This window comes from Haemaphysalis longicornis, unplaced genomic scaffold (genome assembly GCF_048455015.1).
Source record: "Haemaphysalis longicornis isolate Haplotype H1 unplaced genomic scaffold, Haemaphysalis longicornis Haplotype H1 scaffold_1, whole genome shotgun sequence".
NCBI lineage: Eukaryota > Metazoa > Arthropoda > Arachnida > Ixodida > Ixodidae > Haemaphysalis > Haemaphysalis longicornis.
This window is the reverse complement of record NW_027526203.1, coordinates 389,162,375-389,170,885: the sequence shown is the minus strand read 5'-3', so window position 1 is coordinate 389,170,885 and position 8,511 is coordinate 389,162,375.

The window sequence follows — 8,511 nt, the reverse complement described above, 5'->3', positions numbered from 1 at the left end:
AATCAATCAATCAATCAATCAATCAATCAATCAATCAATCAATCAATCAATCAATCAATCAATCAATCAATCAATCAATCAATCAATCAATCAATCAATCAATCAATCAATCAATCAATCAATCAATCAATCAATCAATCAATCAATCAATCAATTAATTAATCAATCAATCAACCTTTATTTTCGGTGCCCAGGAACAAGCCTAAGGTTTTGGTGCTGGCACACCATATACAAAACATTAATAAAGTAAACGTAGAACATCATGAGCACTGACTCCACTCTCGAAAGGGAACCGTAGAGGGCTTGAAAGCCTACAGGCCAAAATACTACGAATCTGTCTTGGGGTTCCGAAGACCACATCCACTGTGGGAACCATGACAGAAAGTAGACGTCTTCCGTTCCCTACTCTGCAGGCACTGGAGCTATGTCGAACGCAACTGCGCATTGTAACCAGACAGCGTGGGCACCCACTAGCAGCGGTATATGTGTCCAGGGCGCAGGAGGTCCTACCCCCACATTTCCAGGCCCCAGCCCCTTTTCTTCACCCACCGTGGATGTTCCCTCCCATGAAGATCACGACCACTGTTCCTGGCTTCAAGCGAAAAGCACCCATGCCGGCCCCAGCTTTGAAATTTTTTGCCTTGGAGCTCATTAATACTTACTATAGAGCCCATACGCGTGTGTACACGGATGGATCAGTGACGGGTACCTCTTCGGCGATTGGGATTTGGATTCCCTCGTCGCGAACCACCATTAGCGTCCCACTTAGCCACAAGACGTCAACGATGGCTACCGAGCTCGCTGGGCTGCGGGCTGCTTTTCACTACATCCTAAAGCCGCCACCCACTAAATGGGCTTTTTTCACTGATTCCCGGTCTGCTCTAGTGTACTTAAGATCACTGCCGAAAGATCAGATGACATGGGAGATACATCATCTGCACCTCCAAGCAACACAACAGCGACACAGCGTCGAACTGCAATGGCTTCCTGCTCACTGAGGAGTCGCCGGAAATGTTGCAGCTGATACTGCAGCCTCTTCGGCCCACAGCCTCTGTGTTCCACCGCTGCCCGTTTCTTTTACAAGAAAGGATGCGGCAACCCTCGCTCATTCCATTGCCTGGAGATCACAGCGGTTCATTTGGACCGACAAGAATCGCCAGTACACGCCTCTGCATACCATTGACCCTAAATGCAGCTTCAAGATGCCTCCTGGGCTCAGCAAGCGTGAGGAAGCGGTAGTGCACCGCCTTCGTCTCAACGTGGCGTACACACGGCATTTCCTCAGCAAAATTCAACAGGACATTTCACCACTCTGTCCAACATGCCATGTAACAGAAGACATCAAACATGTCATCTGTACCTGTCGAAACTTTACAGTGCCAAGGCAGACTCTCCAAACATCTCTGTGTATACCACACCACGCAGGCCTTGAACTAAGGGCAGTTATGGGCCCTTGGTCGGACCCACGCCAGGCCGTACGGGCTACCAAAGCTCTGCTCGTGTTCTTGCGTAGCACTGGCCTGGAACAAGTGCTGTGATGAACTTAACTTCCAAACTCTGTGTATGTGCTTGAACACTTGTTTGCATTACCTCGTTATTTATTTATTTATTTATTTATTTATTTATTTATTTATTTATTTATTTATTTATTTATTTATTTATTTATTTATTTATTTATTTATTTATTTATTTATTTATTTATTTATTTATTTATTTATTTATTTATTTATTTATTTATTTATTTATTTCAGTTCACAGACTCTCATGTTTTCGTTCCCTCATATGGCGTAGCATGCTAAGCGATATGGCTCGGCTAACCTCGCTTTCACCATTAAATGCATTCTCTCTCTCTCTCTCTCTCTCATGCCACAACACACAAAATCCTCGATATGACACAAACACTAAAGTAAATATACTTACAGAAATTCCGAAAAAAAACAGTGTTGCAAGCTATGGCACTCGGCCAGCGAAACGTTCAAGGCACTTGAGAAAAGGAAATATACAACAAAATACACAGTGCATATGATAGAGACAGAGTGTACATATAAAACGAGAGTTTGATTTTTGAAAAGTTGCACTGCAATAAAGTATTACCGTAAAACGAGCAATGTCTTCGTGATGTCCCATCTTGTAGAGACATACAACAAACACAGCAACACGTTTGACAGAAAAATAGCAAAAAAACAATGGCAGGAGTATAGACATAAATGATCAGACCAACAAATCGCAGAGATAATGAAAATGATGAATGAATCAACCAATTCATTGTTTAATAGTGTGTCCAGGAACGATGTGCTGGTGCGGAAATAAAAGTGCATATCTCAGAAAAATATAGAAAATAGCATTGTTTAGTATGAACGAGAATGAGACACTTTGAAATACACACACGCCGACACACGCACACGACCCGCGCACATATGCAAACAAGGCATTGCAAACACTGCATAGCAACAAGACACTGCAGCCTGCTCTGGAGACTAATAATAATAATAATCAATCAATCAATCAATCAATCAATCAATCAATCAATCAATCAATCAATCATTTATTTGCGTGCCCAGGAACAGCCGGGGGGGCCTTTGTGCTGGCGCACAAAAGCGCACAATAATAATAATAATAATAATAATAATCAATCAATCAATCAATCAATCAACCTTTATTTTCGGTGCCCAGGAACAACCCTAGGGTCTTGGTACTGGTACACCATACAAAAAAAAAACACTACAATTAAGACAAGACAACATACACAAACTATATGTATGACATAAACAATAAAGTAAAAATAGTTACAGAAATCTTAGAAAGCAAAAAAGGAAAAAAAAAAAAAGAACAGACAGTCAAAAAAGAAAAGGCAGGCTTAGTGTTGCAAGCCATGCCACTCGGCCAGCAAAACGTTCAGTAGATGTGAAAAATAGGAACTATACAAGCAAATATTGAATCAACATGACATAGAGTATACGTATATAGCCAAGGTTTTCTAACAACATATTAGGAAGTTCCAAAAAAAAAAAGGGGGAAAAGCTTCAGCATTACCAACACTGACACTAAAAACGTACAAATATTCAAGCAACACAAAACAAGAAAAAGTGAAAAGCAAGCAAGAACAGTTTGCACATAATACATAGGGTACATAAATTTGGAATGACATAAAGGACTTAAGCTACAACAGTTTTCAACTCATTAGAGAACAAAGTAAAGGAGCTCTGGAATATATCAAGCCGAACGGAATATTCATTATATGCACATTGTATTCGGCAGATGGACGAGCGTCGGCTATTTAAAGCAACTGGTCTGAAAGCTGGAAATTTTCTGAAAAGTTTATTTGGCAAATTGACATTGATAAGTGTAACCAAATCGTCACACAAAATATTACCATGAAGAAGTTTATAGAGAAAGATAATATCAGCTCGCATTCGTCGACACCGAAGGGAAGGAATGCTTTTCAGAAGAGACATGATGCCGTTTGCGTCGTCTTGCACATGACGGAAGCGGTGCTTAAAGATAGAAAGGAACTTATTTTGAACCCTTTCGATACGGTCACTATTGGACTTGCAAGTTCCATTCCAGACAACAGACCCGTATTCAAGAAGAGGTAAGCAGAGAGCCGAATACAACTTTAAGAAAGGAAGCGGACCTTTAAACTCTCTAGAATACCTGCAAACAGCACCCAGACAATAATAATAATAATAATAATAATAATAATAATAATAATAATAATAATAATAATAATAATAATAATAATAATAATAATAATAATAATAATAATAATAATAATAATAATAATAATAATAATAATAATAATCAATCAATCAATCAATCATGTTTATTTACGTGCCCAGGAACAGCCAGAGGCCTGAGTGCTGGCGCACGGATAGTTATATGAAAACAAAATACAAGAAACATATTGCAAGAAACAAACAAGCGACAAGACACACACATATTGAAGTAGCGAAAATTACAAAAATAAAGCACAGGCGGAGCCTGCGTACAGGTAAAAAGAAAAAAGAAGATGCCTTTGTGGCTCAGCTTATTGTAATGAATACACAACAAGCAGAGAACAAAGTTTGACAGTAAGACGACAAAAACAATGACAAGAGTATAGAGACAAATGATAAGACAAGCATGATAAGTAAACAGTTTCAAAAACAGGCAACTATATTGGTTAAACAGAACCGCAGAGAAACCAAATTTCAGCAATAAAAAAAAAGAAAAATGAACGACAGAGATATCATAGATGTTTAACATACTGTGTTCAACAGCGCAGTACGGTAAATTGTAAATAATAATAATAATAATAATAATAATAATAATAATAATAATAATAATCTTTATTTGCGGAAAACCTGCCACCCAGGGCGGGTGATGCCGAAGTTAATCTCTCTCTCTCTCTCTCACACACACACACACACACACACACACGCACGCACACACACACACACACACACACACACACACACACACACACACACACACACACACACAACAATGGCACGGGGGGATAAGCGGGTTGTGGCGTCCATGGGCAGCACTAATGGGACCAGTGGCGCGACATGGCACGCGCAAGGAGTGTGGACTCAGACCTGTCTTTAGGAAGTGGAGTCCGGAGGGCCAGGGATGCAGACTGAAAACTCACAATGCCGGATATGAGCACCGAGACTCGGTAACGGATGGTACGGGCGCGTAGCAGCTCTGGCTGCCCAGTCCGCTTGCTCAGCCGGACAGAGGATGAGGCAGCTGGTGTCACCGAGGGAGCCATCAAGCACCCTGCAGAGTAGGCGGACTCGAGATACGTCACGCGGTTGTTGCAGTGTGTGCCACTTGAGGGTTTTCAGGCGATCCTCATATCCAGGCAGGGGTTTGCGGTGACCGAGGGTGCGAGCAAAGAGGGTACGCGTTGCGCGGCGCTGAATACCCTCAAGTTTGTCGATGAGGTGGCTGTGGTGTGGGGACCACACGGAGGCGCAATACTTGAGCCGCGGTAGCACAAGGGCTGTGTACTTTCGTGCAAGAATTCGGCAGTTACTAAGCCGCCGAGGCAGGTGACTGCCATTGGTGGATTTGGTAAAACGAGGAAAGTATGCCAAAACGAAAATAAGCTAAATGTGGCAACCAAAACTACACGCACTGAGCTTCGTCGCTTTGTGCGTCGCTTTGGTCGTCGCACACGTGCTCTTTCTAGCGACGCTCCGTGCGATTTCCTCCGTTTCCCGCCCCTCGAAACGACGCCATAACCCAAGAGTACATGCATTTTCATGCAAAACCCACGTCGCTTCGAAACGACGCCACTTTTTTGGAGACTTCGGCCCCTGGCAACTTATCGGGTGTGATACGTGTGATACATGTCTGATTAGCGATACGAAATGTCGAACGAGACGGGACGTCAGGCACATGATCTCTGCTGACTAATGAAGGTTCTCAAAAAGTTTAGGCTGTCCCCCGGCGCGCAAAAGCGGAAGTCTTCGGCAGCCTCGCTCCGCCTGCAGTGAAGTAATCGCAAAAAACAGCGGAGGCGGTCATCAGCCCCATCGCCGAAGCTCAGCTATAGAACATTCCAGAGCAGCTACAGAACATTCTAAGGAAGTGTCAACTGCGTACTTGTGCATTGGTTGATGTACGCTCTCCGTATACACGCTGGCCTGAGCGTCCTCTCGACGAAGAAGAAAAGGCTATTGTGTTGTGCTTCTAGGAGGAGATCAGGTCTGTCAAAGCAACGTTACCTAACGCAGATCGGTGAAAAGCACGGAGATCGACGCGTGAGCTTTCGACGAAAGCTTCACTTCTTTAGACTGCCACTGCAAAAGAGCTCAGTGACGGCAGACACGACCGTGGACACCCGGTGACTGTATTCAAGGACCTTTGCGAAGCGGCTCTTAGAAAAGTTAGCAAAGTGTATTGTTGGGCTAGTTGCTAAGTAATTTAGACCTAGTTAGCCGGCGACAAGGAACAAGGGAAATAAAGGCGGCCACAGAGATGGTCACAGACTTTAGTTAGCTCGTTAGCCATATTTCATTGCGTGCGGTGTTGAAACTTTTCAACACTCGTTAGTTTCTTTATTTTATAACGTAGCCAGACGAGCTTGTCAAGAGTTTTTTGTGATCTACCTTCATTCCGTTTAAACTCTGCCTTGCCCGTTGCCTGTCACGTTATAAAGATTGCTGTTGAATTCGGGGTTTCGTCTGGTAACCGGCGCAAGATTCATGCTCACAGAATTCACAGAAATAACAGAATTCATACAGAAGAATTCAGAACTCGTGTGAGCCCCTACACACATGCGTACGCGCGTGCGCGTCTACAACTAGACATGTGACTCATTTTATCTCGAATCAGGCGACCAGCGCTTAATTATTGCTGGCTGGAGTCATCGGCGTTAATGCTGCGAACGCCGTCGCGTGAACTGTGAACGAGCGCGCGATCCATTGAGCCGGTACCGGGTTCTGTTAAAGGTCCCCTGCGGGCAGACGCCTCGCCGGGAGTCAAGGCCGGCGTGGGCGCGCTGGCCCCCGGGTGCCGAAGAGGTGCCGCACGCGCGGCCGCCGCCGCCACCGGACAGGAGCCGCGGCGGCACGCGCCCGGCGCGGGGGAGGCTGCTGTCCTGGCCGGCAGCTGCCGCTTCGAGCGCCACCGGCAGGTGCCCATTCATCGTGGCCGCCGGGACGCGGCGCCTTATCGGCCCTTGATTAGACGCCGTGATGTGCGCTGCCCACCCGGCGGAGGACGCCCTTGCATCACGCCGCCTAGTACGAACACCAGCAGGCCCGCGTGCGAGCTTTCGTGCGCCCGCGGCCGGCTGACCCCTGGCTGGGGAGGGAGCTATTAAGCGGGAAGAGCCGTGCTTCACGTCCAATTCCATTTAGGCAAACTTTCCGAACGCTGTAAGCTGGCACAGGTAGGCAAGGAGGGGAACCGAAGCCAGACGCGTTCTCCGCCTATGAGACGAGGCGGATTATTCATGGATTACCAGGGTGACGCAGACCCATAAACATTCGCTCATAGCACTCCAACACCTACATACAAGGGTCAGTTTGATCGGACGCCTATTAGGTCACGGGTTCTCTATACTGGATGTGCTGCGGACCACTTATGGACTGCCAAACTGTAGAGGGGAATCTACAAGGGGCGAAGTGAGAAGATGCTCAAGTTCGCTTGCATGTTCCGCCGCGGCCTAAATTTCGCCACTCGGACAATTGTTTCATATGCGTGGGTATGGATTCCTAACTCAGCGTCCGCGTCCTGTACACAAGCCAATTTAGTCGTGCAGGTTGTGCAAGGAAGACTCAATGCTTTGGAGCAAATCCAGCTTTTTGTTTGAATTGCCGCATGGTTTGAAGAGAGGGGAACGTGCGGGAGCGAATCACACCTGACTGATACACCGTGTGTATATGGATGATTTTCTCTGAGTTTCTCGTAACCACCGCCAAGCTGCCTTGCATTGACCCTTAATATGGAAGGTATCCTCTTCCTCCCCCCCCTCCCCCACACACACCCTTAGCATAAAAATTATAAAATTTTCCGGCCGCCCAGGCTCCATCTTGTATTCACTTCTGTTGTAACATACAGGATGAATACTTACTATGTCGCTAGGGGCGCTGAACTAGAGCCAGCACTTGGACGTGCTTCATCAATTTACATGTTTACAAAGGAAAAACAACTCCCATTCTTTTATATACTTGTAATTTTATTGGGAGGGGGGAGGGGATTGTGTACTTACTCAAGCAGCACCTGATCTATATAGTGCGCCATTAGAGTGAAGTGCTCAGAATAATTTCACCTCCTGGGAATCTTTAACGTGCACCGATATCACTACACACGGGCTTTCTCTTTTTCGCCACCATCAGAAAAACAGCCACCACGGCCGGGATCGAGCCCGCGTCCTTTGGCTCAGCAGCCCTGCGCCGGCAGCCACTAAGCCGCCGAGGCAGGTGACTGCCATTGGTGGATTTGGTGATACGAGGAAAGTATGCCAAAACGAAAATAAGCTAAATATAGATGGGGGGAGGGGGGTGCTAATAACTGTTTAATTTCGAGAAGCGCAGAGTAAAATATGTTTTGAGAGGAGGTTGAGAGCAATGGATCAACGAAGGTGGGCAGTTAAGGTTTTTAGGTACCTATACTTGAAAAGCGTGGACACGCAGACTAGGAAGACTAGAAGGTTAAGGAAGACTAGAAGGCTCACGATGAAATACGGAAAGAACAGTGGAGAATCCAAAACAGCCAAGGTAACCAAAAAAGAGGCAAGAGAGATAGAAACGAATAAATGGAGAGAAAAAAGGGAATCTAAAACGTCGTTAGAGATTTACAGGGCTGAGAAACTGAACACCAGAAAGGAAAATTTCTGCGATAATTCCCTGGGCAGTGCTTTGCTTTTTGAGGCTAGAGCAGGTTGCTTGCGAACTAAGAGCTCTGTGGGGAAGTATTCACAAAATGATGGGGTACGCGTGGTCTGCGGCAAAGAAACAGAAACTATGCGGCACATAGTATTAGAGTGTGAGGGTATCCATCCAAATCTACATA